Source organism: Triturus cristatus, chromosome 6 (genome assembly GCF_964204655.1).
Source record: "Triturus cristatus chromosome 6, aTriCri1.1, whole genome shotgun sequence".
Lineage (NCBI taxonomy): Eukaryota > Metazoa > Chordata > Amphibia > Caudata > Salamandridae > Triturus > Triturus cristatus.
Genome location: NC_140589.1, coordinates 1,609,805,263 through 1,609,825,884, shown reverse-complemented (window position 1 = coordinate 1,609,825,884; position 20,622 = coordinate 1,609,805,263).

Here is a 20,622-nt window from a genome sequence, read left to right as displayed (position 1 = left end):
GTTTGTACGGCACTTGTACGATTCGTACGGTAAAAAGACCGGATACGAGTCGTACGGGGATTTTTTTTACCGGATCGTGATCTGCACCCTAGTATATTTTCATAGTTTACATGGATCTAGTCCTTTTATATCTTAATCTTCTGTTTAAGATATTTTTGGCATATTCTCATAAAGAAAACTCGTTATATATAAATAGATTCTTGTTGAATACTACTACAATCCCACTAATATACTGGAGCTTCTGTACGCCTTCCTTGAACTTCTTCAGCTATTACTTCCTCCACATTCCTAGGAACCATCTTTTCTTTTTGAATTGGACAACCATCTTTCATCTCATAGCAATGACCACTACTATCAACTACATGAACTAATGTATTTAGTTGAAAATAGCTTTCTTCATTAAAGAAAGGCTCAGTACTAGAAGTGTGCTTCTATTCACCAGTAAATGTTTTGCAAAAGTTACTTCTATTAACCAGTTTTTGTCCCCGCTTTTTTCCTTAATAAACTGCATTGTTTTATTCAATGCTGTCATTCTCTTCAATACCAATATAAATAATTTTCGTTTCAATTCAAAAGCTTTTTCTACTATATTTTGAATCTGTTGCTTTTTCTTAAAAGCTGCTGATCTTGTTTTATATGTTTTCCAATCTTTCAATAAATATTGTAGTACACTACTTCTATACATTCTCTTCCTTATGTCTTTATATTCTTTCAGCCTTCTTTCAACATGGATTGTTTTCACAAAACATAATTTTCTATTAATATGTCTTTTTTTCATTTCCTTCGGATTGGTTGTAGAACTTTCCTTTCTCTTTTACACATTTTCAAACTTATTTACATTCTTTAGTATTTAACAAACTCTTTAGTTTCCTTACGAGAAGTCTTTTTCTACAATGTAACATTTTCAACTTCATCTAATTTCTGCTTTTCCCTTTCCTTTATATAGTACTGGTTTTTGCCTTGTCTTTTCTTTTGATCTTTTCTTGCCATACTCAATTTTTTTTTTGTATTGTCCTCATTCACCTCAGACCACAATAACCAACCCAGCAGCCTGGACAGAAAACAGCTTGAGAGAGTTAAAAGGTGAATGATTTGTGTGTGATTTTGTACTCTTCCTGGTACACCTGCGTTCTGGAAGGATATGGTCCCAAACGGGTAAGGTCACTCTCAAAATTTGATCCGGTATTTACCAGCGACTACTTACGATGGCAGTAGGCAGAGGTAGGTTTGCCCATCGCAGTCCAGAGAGATCCAAAGAGATATAATCATGGGACACATTTTTTTTCTCATTTTAAAACAGACACAAATCTAATTCATTTTAGTTGACTCTGAGTTTATTCACCTTAATAAGGGTGTCCAAAGTGCTTTCTTCCTCTTTGTCTGGGCTCCTCTCAGGTCTAATTTAGATATCGAGATAAGGGAGGCCAACCAGTCTGAGTGTAATGGAGGCGAGCATTCCACCCATCGTCGACAGATTTCCCTTCTGGCTAGAAGTATTGCATAGAAGAGGATGGCTATAACTTCATTAGAGATTCCCAAAATTATTGTAGAAAGACTTACCTTAACTTGGTTATCAAGGATGACCGAAATTGTATCACCAACCTTATCCCAAAATTCAACAATAGCCGGACACTCCTAGAACATGTGGATGTCTGATACTCTCTCCTGGTGGCATTTCTGGTATTTCACAGGGGGTCCCTTCGTCATCCTTGATAGCCTTTGGGGGGTAAGATAAAACCTGTGGATCGAGAATAGGTGAGTCCTCCTTTACCAAGCCGGCTTTAGCGTACGAAACAGAGTGCAAGAAGATGTCTGCAAAATATGATCCCAAGACTCTCCCGGCAGACTTGCACCCCACAATCCTTCTGCAAGTTTGAAATCCCCAATTTTCCAATACCAGATGGAAACCTATTTTCTCCCCCTAGGTTTTGTCACCAGTTGTTCCTCCAATGTGTTTCCCGTGCCTACCGGGGATTCCATGCTTTAGACCCAGTTTTGGAGTTGGATATATTTACATTTCGAAAAGCCCCCTTTCAGACTCTCGTAGAGAATTTGTACAGGTAAGAGAGTACCTTCCTGAGCTAGATTGCCCCAAACACTGAGACCTGCCTCCCTGAGTGGCTGCACTAATTTATCCCTTAGGCAAGCTGGTATTCCGGGATAATCCCAGAGAGGGGCAAGATTACTAAAATAGCTAAGGCCCGTCAACCGTCAGATGCTTGCCCAAGTTCTGGCCATTGCCTGAGTACCTTTAATCTTATCTTTTTTTAATACTTGGGATCTCCATACTTAGACATAAAGCCCTCCTGGAGCAAGTTGGCGCCCTTCAACATTGCTGACAACATTGCCCCTACCCCTTCTCGATCTGGTGATTTTAACAACATCCTGGAGTGGGACAGTTGGAAAGCCCAAGCATAGTTCTTTTGGTCTGGGAGGGACAGTCCTCCCTTCTCCCTCCTATGTCTCACTTTCTTCCATGCAATTTTAACTCCTTTATAAGCCCATACAAAGGAGTTGATAGCCTGCTGGAGCTTATCTATGGTAGGCTTGCAAAAATGCAGTCGAATGGCATTAACGAGAAGGTGATTTTTGGGAGCACAATCATTTTTACCAGGCTCACCCTCCCAAAGATTGAAAGTTGGAGATGGGCCCGGCTTTTCATGAGCCGTGAATACTCTCTTGTGACGTTAGATAGGTTGTCCTCTGTGATTTTATTGATGTCCTGCACTATTTTTACCCCAGATACCTCATCTTACTTTTAGTCTGATGTTGACTCTCCCTCAAATTTCAAGACATCACCTCTATTTTCAACACATTGACCTCATACCCTAATATTCTTCCAAAATCTTCTGTGTGCTTTATTACTGCGGGCAGGGGGGTTAAGAGGTCAGAGGAAAAAAACAGTATGTCGTCCGCTTAGAGGGAAACTTTTCTTTCCCATCCTTTGTGCCTAAAAGGGATTATATTTGCCTCATTTCTCAGTCTTTGAGCAAATGGCCCGATGTACAAATTAAATTGAAGGGTGGATAAGGGACAGCCATGTCTAGTCCCTCTAGTTATTTTGAAGGGACTGGTGAGTTTGCAGTTGACCAACAAGTTTGTAGATGGGTCTCGATATATCAGCTGGATGACTCTGCGGAATTTCTTGCCGATGTTATGTTTCTCCAGTACAGCCATCAGATACACCCCTGTTGACTCTATCGAAAACCTTGGTGGCATCGAGGGTCATGACTGCAAGGGGAAGTGAGTATGTTGTGGCAAGCTCTATGGCGCTGATGAGGTCGTATGTTAGTTCAAACAAGTTTCTACCCTTAACAAAGAATTTTTAGTCAAGGTGCAACATACCACCTGCTACTGTGCAAAATCTGTGAGCAAGGACCTTAGCAAAGATTTTATAATCTGCATTAAGCAGTAATATGGGTCTGTAGAACTCACAGCTCGCTGAATTTTTCCCCAGGCTTTAGAATTAAAGTGATTGTAGCCTCACCCCAAGAATTCAGCAATTTCTCCCCTTCGCCTAAATCTCGTTCAAGAGCTGGGTCATTACTGGGAATAGGACCTCCCCCAGGTTTCTATAGAGCACCATGGGCAGACTGTCTGGACCTGCAGCCTTACCCCCTTTACTAGATTGAATAGCTCTCTTAACCTCTTCCTGAGTGATTTCTTGCTCTAGGAAATGCTGTTGCTTGATGTCCAAAGGTTTGAGTGTACATGCATGCAACCATTCCTCTGCTTCTAGTTTATTAACTGTTCTATCTTCTGTATATAGTGTCTGAAAGAAGTCGTCGTCTATTTGCTTGTCAGTGGATAAAATGGTCTTGCTGTTACTATCTACAATTTCTCTGATCAGGTTGCTTACTCTAGCTGTTTTTGCTTTCCAAGCCAGAAGCCTCTCTGCCCCCTCGCCGCATTCAAAGTGGGCAAGTTTACTAGCCTCACATGACTTCATGACCCTCATTTGCAGGATAGTATCAAGTTGGTCTTTCAGTTTCTCTAATTTGGCCTTATTTACCTGCTGCTTCTCAACTTCTACGATACTGCTCCCGCCCACCTCCACTTTTATCATCTCTTCTTCTATTTGAGCAACCTCCTCCCTGCATTCCTATTTCTGAAACATATTTGGCAATACATTTTCCCCCGAGATATGCCTTCAGGGAGTCCCAAACTATTGGGGTAGAGGCTAACCCCATGTTCTAGCCTAAGAAATCTACCGTTTTAAGACTCAAGAAGTTCATTTCATCTGCATCTTGTAAAAGTGTGTGATCGAGAGTCCAAACACTGCCAATCTTCCCATTTTCCAGTTCCAAATCTAGGTACACCCCTGATTGGTCAGATAGATTTGGTGTCAAGTAAGCAATATCCTTGATTTTCCCCCTCAAGCCAAGGCTAGTCAGAAAATAATCTATCCTAGATTTGTGGCTGTACTTCCCATCATAGTTAGAGACACCCAACTGGAGAGCCAATCTATCTCTCCAAACATCACTTAGCCCCATCTGCTTCATCAGAGAGTATAGATATATACATGTGATTTAGATGGTATTGTAGCTCTGCTATTAGGTGATTTGTCTAGTTTGCGATCTAAGACAATATTGAAATCCAAACCCATAACTACGGGATCTGGGAAGTCGAGCAAAGTTTTTTTTAAAATAATATTTTTATTAAATTTCACATTTTCAAATGTCACATACATTTTCCATTTGATAGTTTGATTTATATAATGTCGTACAGCCATGAGGGAAGGTAAATTAGTTACAATCATGGTATGTCCATCTGTCGCTCTCCAGTGCGCTGCAGTTCCATTTTCACCATTGGGGAGACACACAGGTTGCCATGGTGTGCAGTCCACTTGCTCCATTTTCTATTCCATTTCTTTGGACATCCTCTTGATTTAAATATCTCCTTCTCTGCAACCATGCATTTATCAAACTCTCTTACCCACATTCAGGGAGAAGACCTGTCCGCCACCCCCACCCTTTTGCAATCTCACATTTGACTAAGGTGTAGCCCAATGTGGTCAGTTGTTGTTCAACCTCTGTTTGGTCAGTTGGCTCCCACATGTTGAGAAGACCCAGTTGCGGCGTAAGAGTTAGCTCTTTTCCCAGGGCATCCTGGATGTGAGTCGTGGCCACCTCCCAAAGTGGTCGAACCCCTGGGCAATCCCAAATCATATGATAGAAGGATGAATCTTGTTGGCAGCCCCGGAGGCAAAGCGCATCCACCCTTGAGCCTATTTTTGCTAGGGTTACCCCGGTCAGATAAGATCTATGTAGACTTTTGAGTTGAAATAATCGAAAGCATAGGGTGATGGCAGCTTCCCTAGGGGACATTAGTGCCGCTTGCCAGTCCTCAATATTCAATGCGGGATGAACTATTATGTGTATTGGAATAGAGGTATGTAGGACTCCATCCGGCTGCAGTATACGTCACACATCAGTCAAACCCATGGCTCTGGTGAACTCCTCCATATATGCGTGGGGTTGTGACAGTGACCGTTGAAGATATCTATCCTCCGATCATCCATAGTCATGTTAAAGCACGCCCCAGAATCAAGGTGCCCACCGGAAGGTCAGCTAGTATCTTGCCCTGGTCTGCTAGTACCTCCTTAACCAGTGCTGGCGGAAGATATACCGAAACCACATTCAGCGCCCTCCATTCCCACTGCGCCTCTGCAAATCTACTCCTTGGGTTCGCCCATGTGTGCGTCGAAGTGAGTGCCAAGCTCTTTTTAACCAGGATACCCATCCTAGAAGATCCTGAAGTGTATTCAGCATGTATCAGTAGTTTATATCCCCAGAGAGTAAGGGCTTGGCATTTATTACCAACCATATGTGTCTCCTGTAATAACACCAAGTCAGGAGCCTGACGTTTAAGATATTGTTCCACTTTTCCCAATCTAATTTTGTCCCCCATCCCATTTACATTCCAAGTGAGCACTGAAAGTGATGTTTCCATTTTAACCTCAGTCATCTGAGGTCAGGACAGAGGGACCAGAACAGTTCGAGTCTCCCCAGGGCTTGGTGTCCGCTGCCTGCAGGCGTGATCGATTGCTTTCCCCCTTTTCAGCACAAAAATACGCATATACAACAATACAGTTTGTGACTATCTTCCCTCTACGGTTACTTTCAATGATGGAAATCTGACATGACATCATATGATCTGTGACTTGCAAACTCAACCTTGAAACCCCAAACCCCCCCTCCCTACCCCACTGCCTATGGTTTTAGATCTACCCACTCCCCATCTAGGCAGAGTGCCTCTTTCCCCCCCCGGAATACTCGTAGGTACGTGCTAGCAGCCCTCCCTCCCTCGCCCTATGCGAATTCTACCTTATTGCTCAAAAAAATACCTGAGGCCTTTTCTCTGGCCTCTCTTAGGTCCCGCCAATCTCCACGTCTCACTACTACATACCTGCAATCATTTCAATCCTCAATCAGAGCCTACAAGCGCCCCTCAGTCAGAAACTCTCAAATTCACCCCTTTCACCCCCTCCCCTTCCGGCCACTTATCTGCAGTTAATACATGTCAGACCCAGTCCCAAGGAGCACTCCACTCAGCTGTGCGTTGTCTCTCCCACATCTGCCATGGATGAACCTCCCCATGATTAGATTTGTCTGACCTGTGACCTCCATTCCGTTCTCTGCGCTGGCTACCAACTCTGCGCCAACCTTCCAACCAGCCCCATGCTTCTTCCGGTGAGGTCAAGAACCACGTCTTACCCTCCGATTCTACCCGGAGCTTTGCTGGAAACAGCATGGCATACTTCACTTCACGATCTCGGAGCTCCTTTTTCACTGCAAGAAAACTGCGTCTTTGGGCCTGGACCTTGGCTGTAAAGTCAGGCAAAAATGTGACCACACTATTGTCCAGTTTGAGCGGAGTATTTGCTCGTGCCGCTTGTAAGATTGTGTCGCGGTCTCTATAGTTGAAAACATGGGAGATGAGCGGTCGGGGGGGCCCTGGCTTTGGACGTCCCCCTGGGACCCGGTGAGCCCTCTCAATGGAAAAATAGCTTTATAGTCTCTTGGGCTGTAGATGTTTCAGGATCAAATCTTCCACATAGAGGTCCGCCGCTGGCCCATCCGTGCGTTCCGGCACACCCAGAATGCGTATATTGTTCCTGCGAGCCCTTCCTTCATACTCATCCAGTTGTTTTGCCATCGCAGCCTGTTGATCTTGAAGTTCGCTGACTTGTTGCTGGTGCTGGGATGTATCTTTCTGTAGTGCAGATGTTGCTTCCCCAAGATCCTTCACTTTGCTGTCAATCTTCTGAAAATCTGCACGAAGAAGGGACACTTCCACATTCAGTCAATGCGGGCTTCCAGGGAGGTGCGTACCCCAGTTATGGCTTCCTTGATGTCATGGAGCGTGAGGTCATGCTGTTGTTGGGGGTTGCTCTGTTTGTCTGGAGCCTCTGTCTGTACTTTTTCTTGTTCCTCCCCTGTTTTATTCCAAGCAAATTTGGCTAGCTTATTGTGGGCAGACGCTTTGGGCCCCTTTCCGCTCGCCATGATCAGGCCGCGGTATGGCGAGTCCGATCCTCCTGCAGAGACCAGCCCCGTTATTCTCCACCACGAGTCCAGTGAAGATGGCAGTCCCACTGGCGGCCTGTCGGGTTTCCCAGAGACTGGCCCTCAATGTCTACTTCACCTCTGGCTTCCCGCCTAGCGTATGAGTGCTAGGCTCACAGGGGATAGGATTACACCAGCACCCAGTCGATTCCCTGTTGGCCCCCCGGTGACTAATGGGGCCCTTGTGTTGACGGTGTGTGTGGTCAATACTCACGGGAGCCAGTCCAGCTGTACAATACCCACTTTTTACCTCTCATGCATTGTCCATTGCCCAGCAGCAGTAACCACGGCATGACACATCTTTTCGGAACACTAGGCCTCCTCATGGGCCCCACCCAACACTCTCTCTCAGGATGGCGGCCTGGCAGTGTCCACTGGCACACTTACCACATACGTATGAAGTGGCCATCTCGGCGCCTCTGATGGAGGGAGTGTGCCTACCAGGATTCCTTTACCTGCCCACACAGTGCCTATTCACTTAAGGCACCGCACATAATTGCAGTCGGGTGCTCCAGGACCAGTCCGGTAGCAGGGGGGGCGCACGTCTGGTCGGTCCTGCCTCCGTCAGGATACATAGGAGTGATCCGCTTTGAGGGGCCTGGCAGGCCTCCCCCGCTGGGGCCTCAATTTTGCCTTCAGCAGCGCCCCGTCCTCAGCTCTGCCTTCGTGCACTCACCGCAGTGTTCGTAGCAGTTCACTGTGTCGCGGTCAGGTCTCTCTACCTTTTCGCATGTGTCTGTTTGTTCTCAGGAGATTCAAGGAGTCAATGTCAGCCGCAATAGCACTGGAGCCTCCCCTGCAGGTAACGGCGATGCCGCCATATTCATCCCCGCTCAGCCGCGGCCGTCCGACTTTTCCCCTTTTCTATGCGCTGTGGAGCCTTACTTTGCAGCTCCCGTGTCCGACAGATTTCGGGATCTGAAGACTCCTTCAGATCCGGGTCTATATATCGTTAGTACTCAAGATGATTTTAGGATTGGTGGCAAGGGCACGGGAGCCTCGCTAGTGAGCCGCCATTCTCCTCGGCTATTAGCCACACCCCCGAACTCGAGCAAATTTGAAAAAATAGTTTTTAGTGAGTCAAGGTCATCATGATTTGGCCCATAGTATCCTACCAGAGTAAAGAGATTTCCCAATATTATGACCTTGATGATGACCTACCTTCCACTGGTATCAACTAGTGAATTTAATAGGCGTGCCTTGTCTAGTTTTTTTTATTAGTATCGCCACTCCTCTGATGCTAGCACTTTGGTCAGTACAGACCATATGCTCAATCCATTTTGAGTTCTTAAAAATGACAATAGATTCAGCGTTTCATAGATGTGTTTCTTGCAGGATGATGACCTGTGATGGGATATCCCTTATGTATTGTAAAATAGTATCCCTTCTCCGTTTAAACACATTAAACAAATCTTTTTTACCAATAATGGTAAAGATCTGGAAAAAGAGTTAAAAAAGTTTCTAAAAATAATTTTATAGTATTAAAATAATTATATACAGATATTCTAATCTATAAATAAACAAATACTTTCAATTGCATTGCAAATGTCACCATAACACATAAATATTTAGAATATTATACTTTACATATTATCAAACCTATAATAAGAACCAAACATTTAAACAGTAACATCTTAGAGCACATGCTATCTAAATTTGAGCTAAAAAAACGTGGAGGTATTCATTTGTACTCATAAAATATGCACCTGGTTATTGAACAATCTATATCAGACACTGCACAATTCCTTCATTCAGAAGACATCACAACCTCTGCAACAGAATGACAGAGCAGCACTAAAGGATTTCTCTACTTCTACCCAATCCAACCAGGTTCAGATGTATAATACATCAGACAATAGATGTAGAAGTAGACACATGCTTCATTCACAACACCATAAGGTCCCTTAAACTTCACAGACTGGCGTTCCCATTCAAAATACCACCTAGAGTGCTGAGTTTACCCAACTATTAAGCAGAAACCCTTAACATGTCTGTTGTAAAATTCACCATATTCCTGAAAGCATGTATGCATGTGTCTACACCTTTTGCTGACAACGTATATAAAAGAAACAAACAAATAGTTGCATACCTGTGTTTTTCCAACAACACATACAAAGTAGCCTAATTAATAATCCCTCTTCCACATGTCTTAAACCTCACTTTTGTGCTGCAGCTTCACCATTCCACTACTACTAGAGTGTTGAGCCCAGCCAAATACAAAGCAGCAACCATTCATATGTCTCCGTTGTAACTCTCACCATATTCCTGAAAGCATACATGCATGTGTCTGCACCTTTTACTAGTGGCATCATATATAAAAGAAGCATGCAAATAGATGTATACCTGTGTTTTACACATCTATCATCTTCAGATACTTAACATGTATGATGATACATGTGCAAGTAGAGACATACCTCAGTCACAAGACCACGCAGATCAAAGTTTGACAGAGTGCACTTCACATTTCAAGCAGACACTGAAAATTATGAGGTATATTTGAAGTGTACCTTTCCACAGACTCATACAAAGTAGCCTAATCACTAATCCTCTGCCAACTTCTCTTAAACCTCACTTTTGTGCTTCAACCTCACCACTCTACTACTACTCAGGGTGTTGAGCCTAGTCAAATATCACACAGCAACCCTTTGCATATCTCTATTGTAAGTCTCACCATATTCCTGAAAAAACGCAAGCATGTGTCTGTTCCTTTTGCTAGTGGCATCATATATAAAAGAAACATACAAATAGATGTATACTTGTGTTTTATACATTTAGCATCTTCAGGTACCCAACACGTATGAGAATACATGTGCAAGTAGAGACATACCTCAGTCACAAGACCATGCAGAACTTAAAATTCAGAGACTGCACTTCCCATTTCAAGCAGACACCAATAATTATGTGGTGTATTTCATGTGTACCTTTCCAAAGACTTATATAAAGTAGCCTAATCACTAATCCCTCTACCAAGAAATCTTAAACCTCACTTTTCTACTGCTGCTTCACCATTCTACTACTCCTCAGAGTGTTGGTCCTTGCCACATATAAAGCAGCAACCCTTCACATGTTTCGGCTGCAAGTCTCACCATATTCCTGAAAGCAGGCATGCATGTGCCTGTACCTTTTGCTAACAGCATCATATATAAAAAAACATACAAATAGATGTATACCTGTGTTTTATACATCTAGCTTCTTCAGATGCATAACAAGTATCAGAATACATGTGCAAGTAGAGATGTACCTCAGTCACAAGGCCATGAAGACCTTAAAACATGATAGACTGCACTTCACATTTCAAAAGACACCTAGAGTTATGCGGCGTACTTCAAGAATACTTTTCAAAAACTCATACAAAGTAGTCTAATCATTAATCCCTTTGCCAACATAACTTAAACCTTACTTTTCTACTGCTGCTTCACCATTCTACTACTACTCAGTGTTGAGCTTACTAAAATACAAAGCAACAACCCTTCAAATGTTTCTGTTGTAAGTCTCATCATATTCCTAAAAGCATGAATGAATGTGTCTGTACCTTTTGCTAGTGGCACCATATATAAAACAAACATAAAAATAGACGTATACCTTTATTTTATATGTCAGGCATCTTCAAATGCTTAACACATATCAGAATATACCTCCAAGTAGAGACTTTCCTCAATCACATTACCATGCAGACCTGAAAACTTCACAGAACACACTTCCCATTTCAAGCACACACCAACAATGATGTGGCATATTTCAACTGTACCTCTCTAGAGACTTATACAAAGTAGCCTAATCACTAATACCTCATGTCAACATGTTTTCAACCTCACATTTGTGCTGTTGCTTCTCCATTCTAGTACTAGTGTTGAGCCTACCCACATACAAAACAGCAACACCTCTCTGTTATACATCTTGCATCTTCAAATGTATAATACATATGAGAATACATATGCAAGTAGAGACATACCTCAGCCACAAGTCCATGCACACCTTAAAACTTGACTGACTGCATTTCCAATTTGAAAGCTTCACCTAAAATTATGCAGTGTACTTCAGTCGTACATTTCCACAAACTAATACAAACTACCATAATCTCTAATCCATCTACCAATGTACACATATTACTATACACAATTTATTTCAATCATCATTTCAGTACAATTAAACAAACTACAATACACATCTCTACTTTTAATAATATATTTCAAAAATCACTTTTCTTGAATAATTTTTAATGTTTGAAAATATAGCTTTTCAAATATAAAAATTTCACTACAAACAGTAAAAGCACTACTATCATAATACATAATACACCTTACAAATTTGTAACTCACCCTTCGAATAGTATTGTAGAATATGAAATATTAGAAACTCCTAAAAGATTTTCTTTTGCACACAATCAATGTTATGCACAACTCTCTACAAGGTAAAACCAGTAATGGCGAACACTTTCCCTCTCTTTTTCCACACAAATAAATGTAAGTAACAAATCACATTCCTTCCTACGTTATTTCAAACTGTGAAACACATTTCTATTGGTTAGACATATTAACCCTTACCAACTGTCTTCTAAATGTGCCCAAACTGGTTCAGTAATATTCTGGAGTTGCGACCCCACCGTGGTGCCACAGTGTAGCATCGCAATGGAGCCGCAAATCCACACAGGAGTTCAAAAACCTATTAATAAGAACACCAGTATTATTTTTAAAGAACACACCACTCCTAAACATAGTACTGATTTGGGAAATCTTACTTTAATAAAATAACTTGTATATAAATTACAATTTCATATTTTAAAACCACAGTTAAGTTTCAACCCTTCCCTATTCTGCTCAATCCCTGTTTCAATAGTAACCGGTTCTGCAAAATTCAACTGCAGTGACAGGTCACAAGTTCAACATATTTTCAAGTTCAGCACAGTAGCTTACAAATGCAAATAGCAGGTGTGGTTTACTTTTGCAAAATAATACCTTATCCTATCTACGGTACCTTTCCAAAAGATTTTAATAACCAATAAGAAACATACTTCTTTTAGAAAGTAACATGCATCCTATTTTTGAGTGTACAATGTTCTTGAACAGCCAATCCGTTATCTGCTTTTTCAAAAACAGCATCTTCTCCACCATTTTAGATACCTCTCATTCTAACAGCTGACTACCTCAGCTACATATATCTTTTCATTACTTCCAGACATTCCCTTACGATGCTTATATTACGGATTGTACGACACAGCCATGTTTTCTGGTGCAAAAGGTATGCTGAACACAGAGATATTGACAAAGACCTAGCTTTGCAAAATGTGGATGTTAAATGGATTGCACAGAGAGGGTTAAAGTGGCACCAATTAATGCCTTTGGTTAAAACCTTTTTGCATCTCCAACGTCCCGACCTCATGATTGTACATTGTGGTGGCAATGACCTAGGCATATTGACTGGAGTAGGACTGGAAATGCTCATGAAGGATACCTTTGCACAATTGATGTTACTTTTCCCTAAAACTGTCTTTGTATACTCCAATACATGCCAAAGACAGAAGTGGAAGTGGTCAAATTAATTCTGTCCACAGATTGAGAAAGCTAGAAAGAATCTCAATAAAGCTGTTTCTGTTTACCTCAGAGACCATAGGATGGGCTCCATCTATAACAACAACCTATGTTTTGATACGGATGGCATCTACAGAAGTGATGGAGTACTCTTCACAGATCAAGAGAACAGAGTATTTCTCAACCTTAAGATGTGCATCCAAACTTACATGTATCTACAACAAACTCATAATTAAAACAAGGGCTCTTTTTAGAGCTACCATATAACACAATAGTGAATTGTATTTTTTTAAACATGCATACTCTTTTTTACTTTTTTGTGGATTTGCTAACCCTACAACACAATACACTTTTCAGGTTTAACTTTTAATTTTTAATTTTATATATTTTTATTAACTATCAAATGTAATCTTATTATTAACTTCAATCTCACTCTATAAGGCAAGTTCACAAATGCAACACTACCTTCTAAATTCTATACTATTAAATTATTTTTTAGGTCTCGCCTAGCAGTGCAGCGCATGCGCTGCTCGCTTTGCGAGGCATGCAGTATACACTATAGGTGAGGGAAGCCCCGCCCATTCCCCCGCCCACTTTTTCATTGGCTTGTGGCTTTTTCCTTTCTAAATGCTGACTTCTGATTAGCTAAGAGGCTGCTAGTCCCGCCTTATGACGGCCATGTCTCCTTCCACGGCTATTTGCCCCTTTACTGCATGTTTCCTGAGCACTACTTCGCAGTCGATCGTAATTTGGGCTTCTTTTTGGTAGGATGGTAGTTAGTTTTGGGCTTTGTTTTAAGGGGGATTGGGCTTGTTCCTCTTGTGAAAGCTGCTGCTGCTACAGCACGCTCTGTGTACAGGCAGCATGCTTAAAAGGCACACGCACTGGGCACCTGGTGATTTGTACATTTAAAATATTCCTTACTGCGCCCGCTTTCCCTTTTAAATATTGAGCGCGAGGGCAGCCTTTAGTTTAAAATATTAAGTCTGAGCTCACCTTCATTTCTACATTTAAACGCGACGGCCGCCTTCACTTATCCCATAATTACTTTTATTTCTAAGCGTCACAGCCGCCTTCACTTTTAATTATTAAGCGCGACGCACTCCTTCACTTTTAAATTGTTAAAAGCATCCGAGGCATTCTGGTATCAACTCACATTCCATTCAAACATGGCCGTGAGCTTTGCTGCATCTAAATCACGCCCCCTTTTGCAGCTCCCCTTGTTTGTGCGCATGCTTAATATCAAAAGCATGCGCACGAGGTTTGGTCATCCCGAGCCTCTGGGTGCAAACAAGTAAGACACTCCTCCCACAGAAGAGCAGCGTTAGTGCTGTGAAGTGCTTCTCGAGCTTCTTGGTGTTTATTTTTCGGTCCATGTACTGTCTGCAATATAGGTAGAGCAGCACTGCTGAGAAGTGCAGGTACTGTGCCACTTTAATATTGCAGTTCTATTAGGACGTGTCTAATGTGTGACGTTAGCCATTTGCATCTTAAGGCTCGAAGTCATAGGTACGGGAGCTCAGCTAGGGGATGCCAGTACTGTGATATAATTACAGCAGCACTGCTGTGAAGTTATGGTTATGGTGTGTCTTTTGCGTGCATTATAAAAATACAGGATCACGATCTAGTTCAGCACGGTGCCCTTTCACGAGCGCTGCGCTGGTTTTGCTGTCCCTCTCGTGTCTCTCTCTTCGCTCGCACCTCCACCCCACTCTATCTTCTGTCTCCCCCCTCCTCCCCCCCCCCCACCTCCAATCAATCATGGGGGGCTCTCAGGCTGTTACACTTGAATAATTCTCAAATCTTGCTCCTTTCGTGAGTTTGCGCTCTTTAGCAGTCTGTAAGTGTTTGTTTTGTTTCTGTGCCACTGTTTTGTTTTAAAATGCAGCCTGAACTTTTATTTTTTCAATGGTTTTCATTTGAAGTACTGTAATACATTTAGGTAATGTTCACGTTATATAAAATTAGCATGCGGCACCGCAGCAGAGCTTTGAAGTTAGCTCCCCTCACTTTCGGCGCAATGTTTCTGACGTGCCAAAAATACGTCCTTTTCTAATATATGAAATAGACACGCAGCTCCGCGGTGTGTGCACAGCTTCGAAGTTAGCTCCCCACGCCTTTGCCCCGAAGTTTTCTATGTGTTTGTTTTCAATACCCAAAAAATCTTTAGTTTAAGTTCACGGTATAGAAAATTGACAAACAGCTCCGCAGCACGCATAGAACTTTACAGCCAACTCCCCACACCTTCAGTTGTAATTCATTTGCAAAAAATGTCCTTTTGTAATACAAGTGGTACTTGTATAAAGCGCTATGCATTTGGTTTTCATATGAAGCACTGTAATTTTTTTGGGTTAAGTTCACGCTAACATGTCCTTTTGTAATACAATTGGTTTTCATATGAAGTGCTGTAATATCTGTAGGTTAAGTTCACGCTATATAAAATTGATTTGCAGCACTATGGCGCGTACAGTGCTTTAAAGCCAAATCACCACACCTTTGACGCGATGTCATCCTTGCAAATTAAATAAGATAATTATTTTTACAGATGTCTTTAGGGCTGTTTTAATAAGTTCCCTATTCCCTAATCAGTTAATTCTCAATCCTTACTCATCTGTTCTAGGACCGAGCAGCAGCTGTTTCTGATGTATGTGGTCATAGTGTCTAACGAGCACTTAACATAAAGATTCAGAACTTTCACAATATGACTTTTTATGTTTTCCTAAAATGCCTTACGTACGGTCTATCACCAAAAGAAATATTACATGATGGTTTATATATTTTTCAACATCATCATACTGAACCTGCCTATAGGGAGCTGTGCTTTGGTACTGAGAGTGTATAACACAATAGCAAAAACAAGGCATAGGAAACGAAAATAAGGTTTTCCATAGCCTGGTTTAAAAGTACAGAATATGTTCCATGGGTTGGCTGTGGAAGATCATGGCATATAGTTACGGAATCAAAATTCATAACAGGCATAATAAAGACGGTGGCAGGCACAGGGTTCCAGGTGTACTTTTGGGAAGGTCATGCACCTTTTTGTAAAGCTGTCAATTACCTCTGAGCTGAGTTTGCCACAGATCAGAACGCATATGCACATTTCTTTTATCTACAAAGTGAAACATTTTTCCCCCATTGAAGAAGCTCTTCCCTTGCACCCCTGCCAAATCTGAAGGCGAGCGTTTACCTTCCCAACCTGGCAAGACAGTTGCTCCAGCCTTTTGCTGGACTACACGTTTGACCGTTTGCAGGGTGGTAGGAGGTCTAAGGGAAGTCTGAGGTTGCCCAGAAATATGCAAACTTCCAAGGCAGACCACCCTGGAATTCAGATTTCCCACCCCTAAGGAGTGATTATTTATTATAAAGTTCGCTGGTAAATCTCCAGTACTAAATTCATTTATGCCTGTCAGAAATCGCTTTTCTAATAATCTGTAAATTCAGTTCGGAATCTATGTTTACAATCAAAGTTGACATTTGGAATAGGGCCATTTGATCCTTATATTTAGGCCACAGAGCTGTTATCAAAGGTGTGATCTGTCTTTTTGTTTCATCAATGACACTTAAGGCCATATCTAAAATAACATGCTGGATGTGACATTTCCTTCTGTAATACAACTGGATTTTATATAAAGCGATATACAATTGGTTTTCATATGGAGCACAGTAAAATCTTTAGGTCAAGCTTTCGCTATATAAAATTGACATGCAGCACCGCGGCGCATGTGGAGCTTCTAAGCCAGCTCCCCACACACAGGGCCTGCTGCTCCTAAGTGCGTAGTGTTTGTGAGTATTGCATGTGTGGGGGAACATTATGTGCTTCTTATGTAGGAACATATGTAATATTTGTGCATTCAGTTGGTGTGCATTCTGTATTTGTGTGTACCTTGTATCTCTGTATATGCCTGTGTACCTTGTGTGTGTCTACGGCGGTTTTTGTGCCTACAATTTTTTTTCCCTTTTATAATGCAACTGCTGCTCATCTGACGCAGTCTAATACCTTCGGGTTAAATTGCTAACCTTGAGGGGGTGTTCACAGTTAATAAATTAATCACGTTTTTTGGCAAGCCCATTCCAAAGCAATCTAAGGCCCACTTAGATCACTGGACAATATAGTCAAATGATGCAGACTGAGTCCAGCACGCAGATGGCTTATGAAGAAAACAGCCTTCAACTCCACATAATTCAAAACACTGCCACACAATTAACTGCAATGCAATTCCATAACACACAAATGCACACCACATAATTCCACTACACATCACATTTCAACATCCCATAACTCTACACCACTTTCAGGGTCGTCCTCCTTTCCTAGGTTTCCTTTCAATTTAAACCCTCTCACATTCCGCAACGGTCGCTCATTCCTCTCCCGTGTTTCTTTTTACTTATCTTCTTTCGGTCTTCTCAGCCCCATCTCTTCCCCCTTACATATATTTAATAATTTCATATTACATCTCTCTACCTTGCCTGAAAACTTCTCCACGCCCCGTCATTTTCCATCGTCCCCTCCTTTCATCCACACTCTCTTCACTTCTGTCTTTATCCATCACACTGCGCAGAAGAGAATCTGCGTTCCAAGATTCCCATAGAGGCCAAGGAATTGGTGAACTATGCAAAATATATAGAAACAGAATCTCATCTCCTTCTAATTCGCTATATAAAATATTTTCCAATTCCTTTCTTAATTTTCCTCTCTTATCCCACCGACGCTTTTTTCATCATGTTCACTTCTGCTGCCCCGTTTTCTTCTTCTCTGTCTCTCCTTGTTTTACACTTCACAGTGTAACTGAGAACAAAGTCTCTTTTCATCCGCTTATTGCTGAGGGGGTCACTACTTGCCAGCTATGTTTGCTCCACGAAAATGCTCCTGGAGGCGTCCTTCTCAAACATTTGTAACATGTTTTCGGTCCTCTTGGTTCAGCTGATGTGCTTAAGTACTACTGAGGATGTAGCTGCCATTAATACAACAGGAATAGTGGTGCCTGGGCTCTGAAGAAGAGAGTTAAGGTGGCCACCTCACTCTGTGCCATAGTTTCCAGTCCTAGACTTTCATATGACAACCTAATGCCTTCTTGGTATTGTAGTTTTATATTGCTAAAATTGCACTATTTAGACTAAAAAATGTGTTAGTGGTGATTTGTAAATCAAAAGTCCAAAAATGGAAACACTCTAGCATACTGCACGTCAGATATGCCTTGTACTCCTCAAACAGTCGGACGGTGTGTCCATTTTCCTTCATTGCATTAGGACCCAAGGCACTCTATTGGCCTATCTAATGTCCCACCGCTCATCCAAGTCCCTCACTTTTCAAGCAGTCTCCAAAAAGGGAAGCAGAGGTTTTCTCCCTCACATTTTTGTGGACTGTTGTTGTTTTTTCCTTCCTTATCCCAGCTAGTTGTTTTTTCCTTCCTTATCCCAGCTAGTTTTGCCTGCCTACAAGCAGTTTTATTTATCATCTTTCAATCTCCTTCTTTGGTTATCAACCTTCTTTCCACTACACTTCCATCTTACTTTCTGCAATTTTAAACATGGGGTTATAGTCGATTTATTTAATCATTTCAGAGTTAAATTTTTTTTTTTTACTGTTGTCCCTTGCCCTCTTCTACTTTGCATTCTATTTAGGTCAAAAGCTTATCATAATGTCATAATCGAAAGGCAATCTTTGTTTGTGTGAGACCCACACCGGTGTTCATTTACCTTCTAGTACTCAATGTATTTTCCACTGCATATTTGAATGGATCCTTTTATACTTAAATTTGTACCTACTTTTCCCTAGATGTCATTTGATTGCTGCCTCCGCTCAAGTTTCACTTCTATCGAAATATGTGAACTGCATCACTACAAATTCCCACACATGAAAAAAAAACATGTCTGTGGTTGTTAAATAGCTTTGAGATTTGGCTGTGTTTAGTTGACAGTCACTCATAGAGTGAAAATTGTGCTTGGCATAATTTTGGAATCAGTGACTTAAAAAAGGTGGCCCTCTGTGGCAGTTTGGAATTTGCATGAGTGACAATTCTGGGGCAAAATTGCCTGGAACTAGTTTGCCACATAATTAAAATGGTTTGGCATAGATGGTGATAATGCTTTGCTAAAGTCTCCCTGAAATTAAGTTTCTGAACTTCATATTGTTAAGCCCTCGATCTTGAGGTATTAATAAGTGTAGCAAACTGTTTATTACATTTGTGTAGTTTCCCATACCCCTGTCAAAGCCCCAAAGTGCTTTTGGATGAGGTTACTCCATTTATTGTACTTTGTGTAGCATACGTTTAAAGAGGGGCATATGTGGTAAGAGTTTTGGTGTCAGACGTGAAATTTGAATGGTTGTTCCAAACTTGTAGTACTGAACCACTTGCTGCATTGATAAATGTAAATCTGTATTTGTAAAGCGCAAACTACTCACCCTTACGGGTCTCAAGGCGCTGGGGGCCATTGTGGAAATTAAGTGAGCTGTTGCCCAGAGTCATCTGGTGCTGAGCTGAGCTGCCGCTGATCGAACCGTGAACCCTGTGCTCTGAAGTCCGCTTCCCTGGCCGCTGCACCACACCTCTCCACACTTTGTTACAACCTTTATTACATTTCACTCAGTACTATACAATTCAACTCCACACAATTCCATTGTACGTCACACAATTCCACTCCACAACACATAATTCCACTACGCACCACATATATCCAATCCACCCCACAAAAGTCCAAATAATGCCTTGCCACATAATTCCACTCAATACGTGCCACTCCACGACACACAATACCATTACATAAAAGTCTACTACACTTAATACCACATATTCACTATCCACATAATTCCATCACACACAAACACACTGATCCAGCATTACTCATATTGCTTAGCCTCTTTATGCGTATATAACCTTCTCTCCACTTCATTCTCTTTCTCTCACACTCTTTCCACTACTCTATCTAGAGTTCATTCACCACTTCATACGCAAAGTATTTATCACTTTCATTTTTACTTTCTATTTTAAACAACTCACAACTATCAATTCACCATCCCACTTACTTCCAATACGCAAATACACTAAACTCCACACAATTACACCCCACACAATTCCACAACTAATAATTCCAATGTGAACCACACAATTCCACTACAAACAACATACATCCACTTCACTACAAACAAAAAAAGTAAGTAAATAAGCATTTGCAATGCAATAGATCTCACAATTGCGAGATTTTGATCTATTGGCATTGTAAATGACAATGCCTTTTATTTGTTTAAACAACCCGCACTAATGAAAGCCATTGTCATTTACAATACCAATAGGTCAAAGTTTCTAAAATGCGATCTTTTAAAAATAGTTTTTTTTTCAAAAACCGCAAATTACCGCACTTTAACAATAGCGCCCGTGTCCACTGTCAGAAGCTTCCAAACACTTTTAACGTTTCTTAAGGCTTTTGAGAATTCGGAAGAATGCATTTCTGTAGTCGTGTTTTTTAAAATAAATATAGTGCTTCTAGAGTTCACAACTTGGGCAGTAAACCATATATTCACCTTGTTT